We start from the raw sequence: 15,222 nt of genomic DNA on the forward strand, positions 1-15,222 counted from the left end.
CAAAGCCTTTCCTTTTTGACACCCTATTATTGGTATCATTCCTTAATGATACACATAAAAAACACACTTAAAGAAGACACTAAGCCAGAGAAAAACTGAGCTGAAAACCTAATCAGGGTGGAATTTTTCCACTATATTTGTATATACATGTTTATAAGGTAAAAGAACAGCCAGTACAAACACAGCACTTCTCTACAGAGGCTGGGCTTGTGTGTGCCTCGTGAGGCTGATCAATACTTCCCAGGCAGAGCTCATTTATAAATCACATACATACAAACGCACATCACAAATAATCATTTCCTTATTTACCTCCACTTTTCTTATTCCCCATTCACAGTCTTCTGGAAAATATAGGAAAAACATCCCCTAAGTGACTAATATGTAAGATTAGCAATACACTGTCACACGGCAAATTCAGCTTAAGAAACTAAATTTGCACGAGCAATCACAATGCCTGTTTGCAGACACTCTAAATATGTGTATTCACAGGTCATCTACATTATCTCAATTTTTTTTTATTTTTTATTTATTTTTAGACAGAGTCTTGCTCTGTCGTCCAGGCTGGAGTGCAGTGGTGCCATCTCGGCTCACTGCAACCTCCACCTGCTGGGTTCAAGCAATTCTTTTGCCTCAGCCTCCTCAGTAGCTGGGACTACAAGTACGTGCCACCATGCCTGGCTAATTTTTGTATTTTTAGTAGAGACGGGGTTTCACCATATTGGCCAGGCTGGTCTCGAACTTCTGACCTCATGATTCACCTGCCTCGGCCTCCCAAAGTACTAGGATTACAGGCATGAGCCACTGCTCTCAGCCATATCTCAAAATTTTATGGTAATTTTTCCTGTTTCCTACCATCTCTCCTTCCCACAATGTACACACAGAAGTCTTCCAATCATACAACATTTAATTTTTGCATTTGACTACCGGTTGAACTGATTACCTGTGACATATATTCCCTAGCTCAAAACATTCTGTGGCTCTCCAATGGCCAGAGGATGAAGGAGTCATGCACCACCCTTGGGCTCCCATGAATTCTTGCCCTTCAGCTGCAAGAGATAACCCTGTTTCCACTTTTGCTCATCATTCCCCTCTACCTAAAATGTCTTTCTCTCTCATTTGTCTACCTTTTGAAATTCTACCACACTTCAAGGTCTTGCTCTATTAACACCCTTCCCAAGAGATCTCTTCTGTTTTGTTCTTTGAAATTATCCTACCCAACTCAAGGATATCTTGAAAAAAGTACCCACCCCAGAGAATAACTGTGAGAATTAAATCAGATGATGTTCTTTCAAAAAGTACAAAGACTAATATTTCACTTCCAGCAAATACTTCATTTAAAAAACTACCATTACTATTATTTTATGGTCCTTTGTGACCAGCTACCCTTCCCCTACCTGCCTCTTGGCTTACATTCCCCAACGTACCACATGCTTCCCCCTTTCTCTCCTGGGACCTGCCCCAAAGGTTGTACAGGTAAGGGCCCCTTAACTACCACAATTGTAACTAAATTGCTGACTCCCAGAACTGATCAACAGCTTTGTCCTCTCTCTTGCACTATTGCTGGACATGTCTGCACCGATACCACCCACACACTTCAAGCTCAGCATACTCAAAATCAAAAGCATTCTCTTTCTCTAAGATCTACTCACCTTCCCATTTTCCCCGGCAGTAGTCAATAGCACCATAAATAACAGAGTCACATAGGCCTGAAACTCTGCAGTTACTTTTGGTTTGTTTTATATATTTACTTCCAAATAAGTAATACATTTACTTGGAACAATATTCAAAAGGTACAATTTCAACTTCATACCTATCCTGCCTCCCATTCCTGGAAGAGTCTGATGTTATAGCAACTCTTATACAACCTTCAAAAGATATTTTATATTTATATATATACAGTGAGTACAATTAAATGTTTATCAACCAACTCTCCGGAAAAACAAAAACAAAAATGTCCTGATGTGTTGTATTTCCTGATTTCCATGGTGTAAACACTCCCACTGTGGCTGATTTCAAACTACCAACATGAAGTAATCAGCCAAGGGCTTGGTAAATCATGCACACAGTTGGTTCCCACATGCCAGTGCAAACGCTTCAGCCCACCGATTTTTTTGGTTTTTGTTTTTTTTGAGACAGAGTCTTCCCCTGTCACCCCAACTGGAGCGTAGTGGTACAATCTCAGCTCACTGCAATCTCTGCCTCCCGGTTTCCAGCAATTCTCCTGCCTCAGCCTCCCGAGTAGCTGGGATTACCACATCTGACTAATTTTTGTATTTTTAGTCAAGATGAGGTTTCACCATGGTGACCAGGCTGGTCTCGAACTTCTGACCTCAGGTGATCACCCACCTCGGCATCCCAAAGTGCTAGGATTACAGGTGTGAGCCACAGTGCTGGCCTCAGCCCACCAGTTTTATGCGTGTGTGCATATATGCATGAATATATGTCCATGTGTATATGTATATATACATATAAAATATATATATTATATATGGATATTGTGTACTGTGCTTTTTTCTTACCTTTACAATAAATCTCACAGATCATTCCATATCAGAAGATGTCGAACTGCCTCATTTTTAACTAGTACTTATTGATGAAAATTGTTACTTGCAATCTTGTATTTATACAAATACTGTAAGAAAAAATTTTGCATATATATCATTTTGTGCCTTTGTGTATCTATAGGATAAAGTTCCTAGGACTGTTATTGCTGATTCAAAGAGTGCATGCATTTGCAATTTTGACAGATACTGCCAATGGCTCTCTACAATTTGGACCGATTTACATTTCCATCCACGATATATAAAAACCTGTTTCTTCAAACCTCTGCCAACACCATTACATTTTTTGATGTTTGCCAATCTGATAGGTGAAAAATAGCATCGCACTGAAGTTTTCATTTGCATTTTCCTTTGTATGAGTAAGGTTAAAGTTTTCATGTGTTTGTCATTTGTATGCCATTTTGTAAACTATGTGTTCAAACTCTTTGCCTTTACAGTAACTGGCCTTTCTTGTACTGATTTTTTGGACTTCTTTATATATTGGTAAATGTGTTGATTGCCTTTTGACATAGTTTTTAAAAATTGGGCCTGCAAAAATGGTATGTAATCAAATAAGCCAATCTTTTATTGTACAGCTTCTGGCTTTTGTGTCCTACCTAGAAAGAATTTTTCATCTTATTACTAAAATAAGGTATTCTATTTTTAGTATTCCTATTTGTTTTAAAGTTTTGATGGATGTGAAATTTATTTTATTTTTTGCCTGATTGTACCAACACAATTTGTTATCACTTGTGGAATCATCTTTATCTTCTCCCTCACCCTATTCCCAACACCTGGTTCCTAGGGGCTATCATTCTAACTTTCCAGTATTTTGATGTTATCTGTCTTCTTTCTCCTCTCACGGTGACCATCCCAGTTCAGGTCTCATCACTTTGTGCCTATACTCCTGGGTTCTGCCCTTCTCCGCTACCACAGAACAATTTCCTCTAAGATAGCTCTTACCATGTCACCTCCATGTTTGCTGTTTACAGAATAGTCTTTGGACTTACTATGGGATTCAGGACTTATACCACGTGGGCCTCAATCTACCTGTACGCTCTTACTTTTCCCATTACACAGTCCTTCTCTTTATCAAGTTGGGTGGTCCATCAACTCTTAAAATGTTATGCCTTGGGCTCATCCTACCTAGCACCTCTGCCTAGAATGTCCTTCCTACCTTTCCCTTCATCCCTTTCTCTTTTTTTGAGACAGAGTCTCGCTCTTGTCATCCAAGCTGGAGTGCAGTGGCAAGAATTCAGCTAACTGCAACCTCAACATTCCAAGTTCAAGCAATTTTCCTGCCTCAGCCTCCAAGTAGCTGGGATTATATGGGTGCCCACCACCACATCCAGCTAATTTTTGTATTTTTACTAGAGATGGGGTTTCACCATATTGGTCCGGCTGGTCTCAAACTCCTGACCTCAGGTGATCTGCCCACCTCAGCCTCTCAAAGTGCTGGGATTACAGACATGAGCCATCACGCTCGGCCCCTTCATCCCTTTATCTCAATTCCATGTGCCCTTCAAGACATGGCTCAAACACCCACTTCTCTGCAAAAACATCTCCCTCACTCCTCCTGAGCTCCTATAGCATTTCAATATCTTGTTTATAAAAGTACAGAGATAGATCTATCAATATATAGAGATATAGATCTAGACAGATATATAGATATAAAAAACACAATTGTAGGGAAAAGGAGGTGTGCTATAAACATACACGTGTGTGTGTGTGCGCGCGCACGCGCTCGTATTTCTCCAACTGAAGTGAATACTCTTTGAGGTCAGGGGCTGTGGCTTATTAACATTTGCCTGCTCTCTGCTTCTAGGTTAGCACCCTGAACATAATAAATTCTTTTTAATAAAATGAAAATGTCTGGGGCTCAAAACGTTAGTGTGCATCATAACCATCTGAAGAGCTAAAACCGGTTTGCTGGACTCCACCTCCAGAGTTTCCAGTCTATGGGTTTGGGCCTCACCCACTTGGTGAACAAGTTCCTAGGTGACATTGATACATTTCCTGGAGTCGCACTTTGAAAACCACTGCCTCAGACCGTTCCTCAAACCTCAAAGTAAATGCCTTTAGAAAATTGGGGCAAAATGTGTCCAAAAGTCTCATGGACAAGAACATTCCTCTCAAGCTGGGTGTCACTTAGATGTGTACAGATTTCACCCTGTCTACCCTGTCCAGCTCAAAAAGGTAGTGGCCCAAGGCCCCAGAGGCGGGTACCACTGGAACTGCATCCATCCTCTGATCCTCGGACTCCCAGGCCAGTGATGTTCAGCACACAGAGGGGATCTCTAGTCAAGGGCTTGACAACAGAGGCCAAATGACCTGACTGTACCCCAGTTCTGCCGCTTGCTCTCTGGGTGACCACAGGTAAACTATTTCACCCTCTCTAGGCCTCGACAGCCAGGGTTCTTTGGGTGGAAGCAACAGAAAACTATTTGGTAAATGAAGCCAAAGAAAATGTATTAGGAAAAAATCAGTTCAAAGAACTGCGAGGGGGCTGGAGAGGCAAGCCCAGGCACAGCTCTGAGGGATAGGAAGCTACATCATAACACAGCTGTATGCACAGATGGTCTGGCCATGACACACCTCGCAGCATACCCTCCCACACCCAGAGTCCAGAGAGAGCATCTGACTGACCTCACAGGTCAGATGACTGTGGCTCACAGGGCCACAGCTTAGGGGAACAGGGCCCCTCCTTCTGGTTCCAGCAGACTACATTCAAAGGCAAGAAGTGATTTCTCAAATGGAAATCAGGAAGGGTAAAAGGATGTTAGAAAAACCTTTTGTCATTGGTAAACTGGAATGACAGCAACCACCTCCCCTAAGTTATAAGACCTAACGAGGTAGTGAACATAAAGCACTTGGCCTGGCACTTAGCTACTGGCTGCACTGCTATTATTGTTATTCATAATTGCCTCCACCTTCAAAGGAAGGATGGTTTCCCATTCCCTAATAGCTCCAACAAGCTCCAAAGGAAACCTCAGTTAATTCTATACATAGCAGGGATTTGCACGAAGCAGCCCTAAACCTGTGAGAAAAACCCAAGTGGGCTTCCCTGTATTCTTTTAGACTTCGCATACCTCTAACCCATTTTGCCTCAGATGCTAGACAACTAAGCTACACCAGGATCCAGCCAGCAAGTTATTTTAAGCTAGATGAAGGGCTATGCTGGAGGACAGGTTGTTAGATCTCATTCTGTTTCTGCTACAAAGGTGTTAAAAACTCAACTTTGGATTCAACTCCCATTAGCAAATAAACAAACCTGTGTGTCTCATCAGAGAAAGAAACTCAAAACCTCAAAAGAGGAGTTAAGGCTTCTTCCCACTCAGTTCCCTGTGACCTCCAGCAATGGCAGAAAAACACAAAAGGGCAGGACTCTGCTCATCTCATCCTCCTTTGAGGATTCCCCAGCCACATTCTCTCTTCTCTTCCTTCAGCAGCCTGAATCACAACCTACAGAAAAATGGAACTTTTCTCTCCGAGGTCCCAATTAAAAGCCAGACTCATGCCCTCTGAGCCACATCTCCCCATGGTAATTAATGAACTCTCTCCAACTCTTTAATGTCTACATCCCTTTCTAGTCTGTAAGCTCCTCGAAGGGAGGTTCCACATCTGTTCAATTCACCACCACATCCCCTGCACCTAGCCTGCTGTCTGGCACATGGCATGTGCTTAATAAATATTTATGAAATGTATGAGCAAAAATCTTAGTGCGTGCTTTAATTCTAGGGAGGCATCAACTTCAAATTTAATAAAAGTTGCTGAGATTTAAAAATATATACATACATAAATACATACACATACTTATGTATACACATATGTAGATTAAAATATACATATTAGCTTTAGCTTCTAAACATTTCAGATCACTGTCTACTACAAATGACTCGGGGAGGGAGAAATATTTGTTTTATAAGATGTAAACTATAATTTTAAATTTCTTGTAACTATTACAATATTTGATATCAAGACAGGAAACCAGTGTGGGAATCTTTACAAGTACTACAGTTTAATGCATATGTGGAGAAATGTTATATTGAGGAAAGTATTTGGACCCACACAATACTAAAAATAATGATTTTAGTATTTTAACTGTAGAGCATAAACAACATGGCAAACTTTATTTATAGTAACTGTCAGGGATCCTCTGCCAATCCCGCACTGGATTGCTTACTGCAATTTCATTCTGTTCTGCTTTACATTTGAGCTATTTTCTAACTCAGGTCTACTCTCACACAATCTCAGAAATCACAGGTGAGAATTCCTCTAAGATTGTTCATCCAGCCCATACCCCTTCAAAGAACTGGGCTGAATACCTCGGATCTTTTTTCTTAAGTAAATTTTCATCTAAAGAAATTTTTATGAAAGAAGTTTGCTTCCTGGCTTTAAACTCACACATTATTATTACTTTAAGAATCATATTCCACTCATACTCAAGGAGTCCTGGAGCATCTAGAAACAACCATATTCTGGCTCTCAAACAAACAACAGACTTTGGTAGAGGTGATTATAAACCAGGTCCAGAGGAAATTCAATTTTGGGGGTACGAACGATGTGACTCAGAACAAGGAAATTACCACTGAATCTTCTGTATTTTTCCAAGATGAAGAAAATATTTCATCAACTTCAAAACAAAATTATTTAGATTAATAACTAAAGAAGCAATTCTTTACACTGCTATTCTACTTATTATTATAAAAGAATTTAAAAATGTTAACATAGCTTAAGCCCAGGAATGATTGGAAGGCTATAGCCTGCCTGCTATAAGCTTCTACAAAGAAGCATCTTTGAAAAAAATCAGTATTTCCCAATCCTTTCATACCAGAGGCATCCTTTATTTAAAAAAAAAAAAAATACACACACACACACACACACATATAATCCAGACTTTAAAAAAGATGGCTTTAATATTTCTAAACTTTTTATTACAAAAAATTTCAAACATATACAAAAGTATATAGCTGCATTGCCCAGCTGAAATGTAATAGGAGCCATATATGTAATTTTAAGTAAACAAAGAGTAAAAGAAAACAAGTAAAGTTAGTTTTAATTACACATTATTACAATATATTCAAAATATTATCATTTCAACATGTGATGTTTAAAAATTGAGGTATTTTTACATTCTTTTTCATACTAAGCCTTTGAAAACTTAGTGTGTGTGTTATACTTCCAGCGCTTCTCAATAAGGACTAGCCACATTTTAAAAGCTGAATAGCCACATGCGCCCAATGGCTGCCCCAGCAAACAGCATAGAGAATTCATTACCCAGCTTCAATGATCGTCAGCTCACGGATCCTTGTTTCCTCCGTACTCCCTCCTCACCCCCAGGTTATTTCAAAGCAAATCCTAAATACTGTAGCACTGCAGCCATCTTCAAAATTCCTTGACTCATTTTTTTTTAACAGTTGGGTTGTTCAAATCAGTATCTAAACAATCAACTATGAGGACCTCGTTTTAATGACAAGACTTTTTGCTGACTGCAACATAATAGGAGTTACACTTTTAGTAAAATGCTGCAGCCATCTGAATGTTTATTACGCAACTATCTTGTGCCAGGTGCCAATTCTAGCCCCACAATGAAACAGTGAACAGGGCTCAAAGGAACTTCTGGACTATACATTAGGGTCACATTAGAATCAAACTTTTTTTTGAAATGCCAGTTCCATCAGCTAGCAAATAGGTAAATAAAACCATGGTATACACATACAATGGGGTATTACTAGGCAATAAAAAGGAATAAAGTACTGATACACGCTAAAACAGAAATTAACCTTGAAAACAACATACTAAGTGAAAGAAGCCAGACACAAAAGGCCACACAAACTCCCCTCATAGGAAATGTCCAGAACAGGCAAATCTATACAGGCATAAAGTAGATTAGTGGATGGGGATTGAGGGAATGGATGGACAGAATGAGGAATGACTGCTAATGGGTACAAATTTTTGCGGAGGGGTGATAAATGTTTCAAAATTAATTATGGTGATGGTTGCACAAATCTGAATATAGTAAAAAACATTAAATTTTCTACCTTAAATGTGAATTGTATGATATGTGAATTTTATCTCAATATTGCTGTTTTGGGGGGCTTTTTTGTTTTTTGGGGGCTTTTTTTTTGAGAGAGTCTCGCTCTGTCACCCAGGCTAGAGTCCAATGGCGCAATCTCAGCTCACTGCAACCTCCGCCTCCTGGTTCAAGTGATTCTCCTGCCTCAGCCCCACCACCCCTACACCCCTATCCTCCTATCCCCCCATCCCCTCACCCCCATAGCTGGGATAACAGGCACGTGTCACCACACCCAGCTAATTTTTGTATTTTTAGTAGAGACAGGGTTTTGCCACGTTGGTCAGTCTGGTCTCGAACACCTGACCTTGTGATCTACCCCCACCTTGGCCTCCCAAAGTGTTGGGATTACAGGCGTGAGCCACCATGCCCACTCTGCTGTTATTTTTTAAAGTAACTAAAGTATACTACATTTACACAATGGAATTTTATCCAGCTGTAATACAGAATGAGAAAGCTTTAGAAAAATATTCTTAAAATATTCCAGTGACCAATCCTTCTCATACCAAGCCACTTGATCCAGAAACTTTGGTAATAGGGCCTGGGTAGGGAACATTGTTTAAAGATCTCTAAGTAAAGTAATTCTAATGTAAGCCAAATGACAAACAGTGGTTCAGAGCAAGATTCAGACAAGTGGCTGCCAGTTAGTTACACAGCAGGATGACAATACTCCATATAAAATGGGTGGGCACAGAGTGCTGCGAGTATTCTCCAACTGCAACTTGGAGGAGCAGAGGAAAGGTTCCTAGAAGGTGCATCTATGCTGAAACTTACAGATGAATGGAAATGAGCCAGATGAATGAATACAGTTGAGAAGGAAAACATAATGAAGATGACAGATTAGGCAAAAACTGGGCAAGCGCATCATGCATTGGCCCTGGGGGTAAGGGTGGAGGCTTTACTCAGTTCACACAGAATAAATGGTGAGTGGTGAGCTATGCGTCTAGACAGGTAAGGAGCTGATTCAGAGGGTCTTGCAAATCTGCTTTAAAATGTGGAATATTAATTGATTCATAAAATATTAACAAAAATTCCATTTGAATTCCATAACTATTTTAGTACATTTTTAGTGGCAGCATTACCATAGATATGAAAAAATAGTACACAACATAGGCAAGATATTTATCTACAGACAATGATTATTATATGTGTGAATTTAAGATCTTGCAAATACCTCCTTGGTCCAAAAAATGAGAGCAACCAGAACAGGTGCTTTTCATGGATTTAACTCAGAAATCTATTGCTTCATCATAAAATAATGAGGACATTAAAATACCATGGATCAAAACAAATTAGAAAACTAGAAAACAAAATATCACATTCCAATTACTTTTTCACAGAATATCCTAACAAAAGGCAAGCAAATATAATTGTTTAATATTCTTTTTTTCATTTGAGCACTTACTATAGACAGGACACCATGTTTACTGACGTAAAGGAATAGAAACCTAAGGAACACACACTCACCCTCCCCTCTTCAAGGCATTCAAAATCCAGTAAGGGAGGCAATATATTCGAATAAATTACTAGGCCAGGAAACAACAGGGTGAGAGGAATAGGGGAAGGCAAAAGGTAAGAAGTGCCGAAGGGAAGGAAGGGCACCAGCAACATACTTCATGATCAGAAACTGAACTGGGAAGTTTCTCATATTTTAAAAAAACAATTGCTCTGGGAAATTGGGTTTAGAGAGATTATGCTGACAAAAGTAGTTTATGAGTTCAGCTTTGAAAGACTTAGGTTTTCACACGGAGACACCAAAGAGCTTTCTCGGCAAGAGGAGTGCATGGACAAAGGCAAAACACTTGGTTGATTAATAAAACTCAGACTACCAGCTCACATGGTTGGGGAATGATGGGACGAAGGCCAAGGCTGAGCCCAGGCTGCTGGATCCTGACTTTAGGCTAAGGTGTGGGTAACCGCCCCAAACAGGTATCAAGGAAGGAGAGCTAAGCAGAATCCTGAAATAATTAGGGCCTGAAGTATATCTCAGTTTACAGTGTTACTGCTCACCCTCTTCATCACTGCACACAGCCCACCTCCATGCCTTCGTGACCTAATGGGTGTGGACCCCCTACTGCACACGGCTCACTTCCTTGCCTTGGTGACCTAATGGGAATGGACCCCGCGCTGCACACTGTCCACCTCGTAGCCTAGGTGACCTAATGGGGGTGGACCCCTTGTTTTATTGCTCATGACCCTATCACTATCCTTAAAGATGACTTTACTCACTACCCTGCCCCCTAATCTATACACAATAAATACAGATACTTCTGGACATTCGGGGCCTCACCTGTCTCTGCTTATAGGTGGTGTGTACCCCCTGAGCCCAGCTGCGTTTTTCTTGTACTTCTGTGTCCTGTCTCTTTATTTCTCAGAACCTGCACCTCAGCACAGCATAAGGGACACCCCATGACCCTGTGGGGTCCTTAGCCCTACTTAAGGAACCTATGTGAAAATAAGTAGAGAAAAGAACTTGGAGACTGCGTCTGAGATCCACCATATGTTGGTTGCAAAGCAGTTGTGAACTTAACTTTTCCTAGCCTCACCTGGAGACTAGAGGTATAAAAGAGTGCCTGTTTCAATGCTGCCCTGAGGATTAAATGCAATAATGAAGGTACAGCAAGTTATGACAGCACCCGGTATATAAAAGTTCAGCAGCTATTACTGCTGTTATTAATGTTACTGTTAATTATTTAAGCCACCCAAGAATTTTTAACAACACCCTGATAGTACTTAAAGAATTTACCTACCATGGAATAAACAGAGACAGGAAAACCCACCTGTAGATAATGTTAAGACAGAGTGCAGAAGTCCCTAAGATCCTGAACTGAGATGCTGCAGGGTCTCCAGGGAAGGACCAACATGAAAGACACTGAGGCAAGAGTTACGGTGAGCCTGAAGGTGATCTCAACGGTAGCAATTGGAAAGTTTAAAAAAAAAAAAAAAATTCCAAAAGGGGCCAGAAAACTGACGAATATGTAAATTTAGGACAGGAATGTGCAGAAAACCATAAACAACTCTCAATTATGCTTGGAAGACTTTTTCTACCTAACAGTTTGCATCTTCCCTGGTATCCTACAGCTCAAGCTCTTCTTCAGGCATTCTAGGCTGCAGGGTTCTCCAACCCTCTCTGGAGTATTCCTGAAATTGAATTAACAAATAGAAAAATATAGTACTGCTGAGAAGCACATTATAAATAAAACTGCATTATCCAGACCCTCATGCAAGAGGAAATGTTATACCGGCCCCCAAACTGGAATAAAGTAGAAGAAAGAAGGTATCACTAATTCCTTACCCATCCCCTTTTTGCCGTGAGCCCTTTAGGTGGTGCCCATGCCACTCTTTCCCAACTTTCCACCCTCAGTATCAGCACAAGAGGGGCAAGTTGGGCCGGTCGCGGTGGCTCAAGCCTGTAATCCCAGCACTGTGGGAGGCCAAGGCGGGTGGATCACCAGGTCAAGAGATTGAGACCATCCTGGTCAACATGGTGAAACCCCGTCTCTACTAAAAATACAAAACATTAGCTGGGCATGGTGGCGCGTGCCTGCAATCCCAGCGACTCAGGAGGCTGGCGCAGGAGAATTGCCTGAACCCGGGAGGCGGAGGTTGCGGTGAGCTGAGATCGCGCCATTGCACTCCGGCCTGGGTAACAAGAACGAAACTCCGTCTCAAAAAAAGAAAAAAAAAAAAAGAGGGGAAAGTTGAAATGTAGTTGTTTCACTGAAAGCCTACTGCAGAAGCTTTTGGAATCAGCAGTGGTTTCTAACTCTCTACTCTGCATTAGAGAACAGAAGAACTAGCTGGCTTTCCAGCACTTTCTTTAAGAGCTATAAAGCATCACTGTTCTAAGTTCATTTACCACCGTGGGTAAAGCCAATCAGATTTCTCTTTAGATTTAAATGAAAAGAGGATTTCCTTTCCTTCTATATTAAAAGTGCCCAACCTACCAGGCTCACAAACCACAAACTCAGCCACAAAAATCAATGGCAGTAAAGTCTTTCGGATTCTGAAAATAGTACAACTAGACACTTGATATGGGCACCAGAAAGTTTATAATCCAATCTCAGATGGTTTTAATATTTGTGTCACTGGACTCTGCCATGAGTTAACATCTAATTAAAGAGTGGGACAAGAACCTGTACCAAGTAGAAGGAGTTAAGGGTTTGAAGTCAGACCATTAAAAAATCTAGTAGCAATTTACTGGTGACCTTAGGCAAGTTCCTAAACCTTGGTTTCCATTTCTTCACCTGAAAAATGGAGATAACCGCACAACACTGCCCAGCAAGACAGTGGAAATTAAATGAGATAATACAGCTTACGGCAGCTTGAGAGTGTTTGGGTTATGAAGTAACCATTAGTGATTATTGAAAATATATCTCAATTATAAAACAGTAAATCTTTTGGCTAAGCCACAGCTTTTGATACAAATAAAGCTAAATGTCTATTAGCTGTACTGGTGGAAACCACATTTTAGTTTCTTGGAAGAGGTCCAGCACAATAGAGACAAAATGAGCTGGAATCCTAGTTCTGCCAGGATAACCCTGGCAACACTGGCTAACCTGCTGGACCCTCAATTTCCCATCTGGTTAAAAATACCTAGCTAACAGACTTCTGTAAGCTTAATGAGGTAATCTACAAAAGTTCCTAGTATTGCTATTTGTTAAATTTCCCAAAAGTAAAAAAAGGATAAGGATAAAAATCAAAATCAGCTATATAAAATCGCCATTCCTCATATTTACAGAGGTTTCATTTATTCATTCTATAAATGTTTATTGCAAACTTATTGTGTGTTCTTGACACAGGGGATCAGTGATCAAACAAGACAGACAAGGTCTCTGCTTTCCTGGTATTTACATCGTTGTCGGGGAAGGCAGATAACCCGAGGAGACAATTTCAGGACAACAAACAAGGTGATGTGACTTGGCTGGAGGGGACGGTCATTTAGCTTGGATGCATACGAGCCCAGATCTGCTTGACTGATCTTTAGGCAGGAGAAAGACCTCACCTTGTATGATGGTACAGTGTGGATGATCAGAAGCCAGGCCTTCGCTTTCATCTACCTGTGGAAGTACCTATTCTGCAGCTGTAGTTTAAAATATTTTTGAATGCCCTCAGCCCAATACTCAAACTCTGAGGGTCAGAGCAACACCTAGGGGGCCTCAAGCACCTCTGCGCAGTATGCAGACACATGGAAAGAGACAACTTCACAGTCCCCTCAGCTCCAAGAGTCCGGACTGAAGAGACTGCTGGCTTGTGAGGTGGAGAAGGGTGAGCCCAAGTGGGCAGAACGCAGCAAGCAAGTTCCGTTGCCAAAGGAGGGGCGGAGGCCCCGGCTCAAGAAGTATCTGGACGACCTACGACAGTGTCCATCAGCGACTCTGCAGGCTACAAACGTTCCCCGGGGAACCTGGCAGCGCTAAGGGGCGAGCATGCCTGGTTTGGGAAGGCGGGCGAGCGGAGCGCCTGCCCCACGGAGCGTTGTCCCAGTCTCCCCGGCGCGCCCCATCCCGCGGATGTGGTAAAGCGTCGCGCTCGGCCCAATTAACCAGGCTTCCTGCGCCTCCCAACCCGGCGCAGCGCCTCCCGGCTGCCCAGGGCAGCTCCGCACGCTGCATCCTCCTGCACCTGCGCCCCGACCCCCGCGCTCCGCTCCTCCTGGCCGTCAATCCCCACAGCGGTCCCTCGAAGGACGGAGCCCTAGGGTGGGTGAGACCTAGGCCCTCCCTCCCCGGGAGCTGCAGCCGGCACTGAGGGTGAGCTCCTGGCTTGGGGCTGCCCCAGGGCCGGCTCCTCCCCGGGCGACAGAGGCAGAGACCCCGGTCCTGCGGAGACTAGCGGCGCCCACCAAAACCGCAGCCCTTCCAAGCCCGCCCGCCAGGCCCCTCGACACCCCGGCCCCATTTAGGCTGGCGCCCCGACGCTCACCTGAGCGCTGTGCCGCCGGAGACGCCTCCTAGTTGCCCGGTGCCGGGCTCTGGGGTTCGCGCACAGACCCGAGAGAAGACAACCCGGGCTTATCCGGACCCCTGGAACGTGCAGCTGATAGCTCCCGCACCAGCCGCAGGAGTCTGGGGCGGGAACTACCACTCGCGGACAGACTGCCGGGCCGGAGCCGCGCTGCGCACCGGCCGCGTTGCGCTAGGGTCCCCTCTCCCGGGCTGGCTGGCGGGCGCCGCGAGCACGCGGCCAGTTCGCAATACTTTGCCCAGAACTTCTCCACGCGCGCCGCCAGGCGATTAGCCGGAGGAGCCGCGCAGGGGCGGGAGCGCAGGGGAGGGGCCTGCGTGGCCCGGGGGCGGGGCCCTGAGGACGGAGAGGCCGTCGGAGTGACACACACTCCCACCAATCAGGAGTCGCCTTCGGGGAAGGAGGTGGGGCGATGCCCTCGGAAGAAGCCCGCGGATTCCATGACGCAGCTGGGGACTAGGGACCTCGGATTACGGACGGGTGGGGATCGCAGAGGGAGGCGAGAGCGGCGGCGGGGGGCGGGGTGGGGCTCCCGGCGGATAGCTCGGTGCCTGCGCGCAGCAGGCGTTCGTAAATGTTCCTAGAGTGGCGTTTCCGGGCAGGGGAAGGAGGAAGAAGTGGGAGTGGCGCGGGAGGGGCAGT

General features: G+C 43.4%; 1 protein-coding gene across 4 annotated transcripts in view; it reads right to left on the bottom strand.

Annotated features, from left to right (window-relative positions):
* OSBPL3 (oxysterol binding protein like 3) overlaps window positions 1–14,859 on the bottom strand; it is a 191,208-nt gene extending 176,349 nt beyond the window's left edge. For all 4 annotated transcript variants that reach the window (XM_017527008.2, XM_017527006.2, XM_017527007.2 and 1 more), the window contains exon 1: window positions 14,539–14,859. The gene's annotated coding sequence lies outside the window, so the exon portion shown is untranslated. The remainder of the gene's footprint in view (window positions 1–14,538) is intronic.
* Between the last annotated feature and the right edge of the window lie 363 nt (window positions 14,860–15,222).

This window comes from Cebus imitator, unplaced genomic scaffold, assembly GCF_001604975.1.
Source record: "Cebus imitator isolate Cc_AM_T3 unplaced genomic scaffold, Cebus_imitator-1.0 Scaffold45, whole genome shotgun sequence".
NCBI classification, from domain to species: Eukaryota; Metazoa; Chordata; class Mammalia; order Primates; family Cebidae; genus Cebus; species Cebus imitator.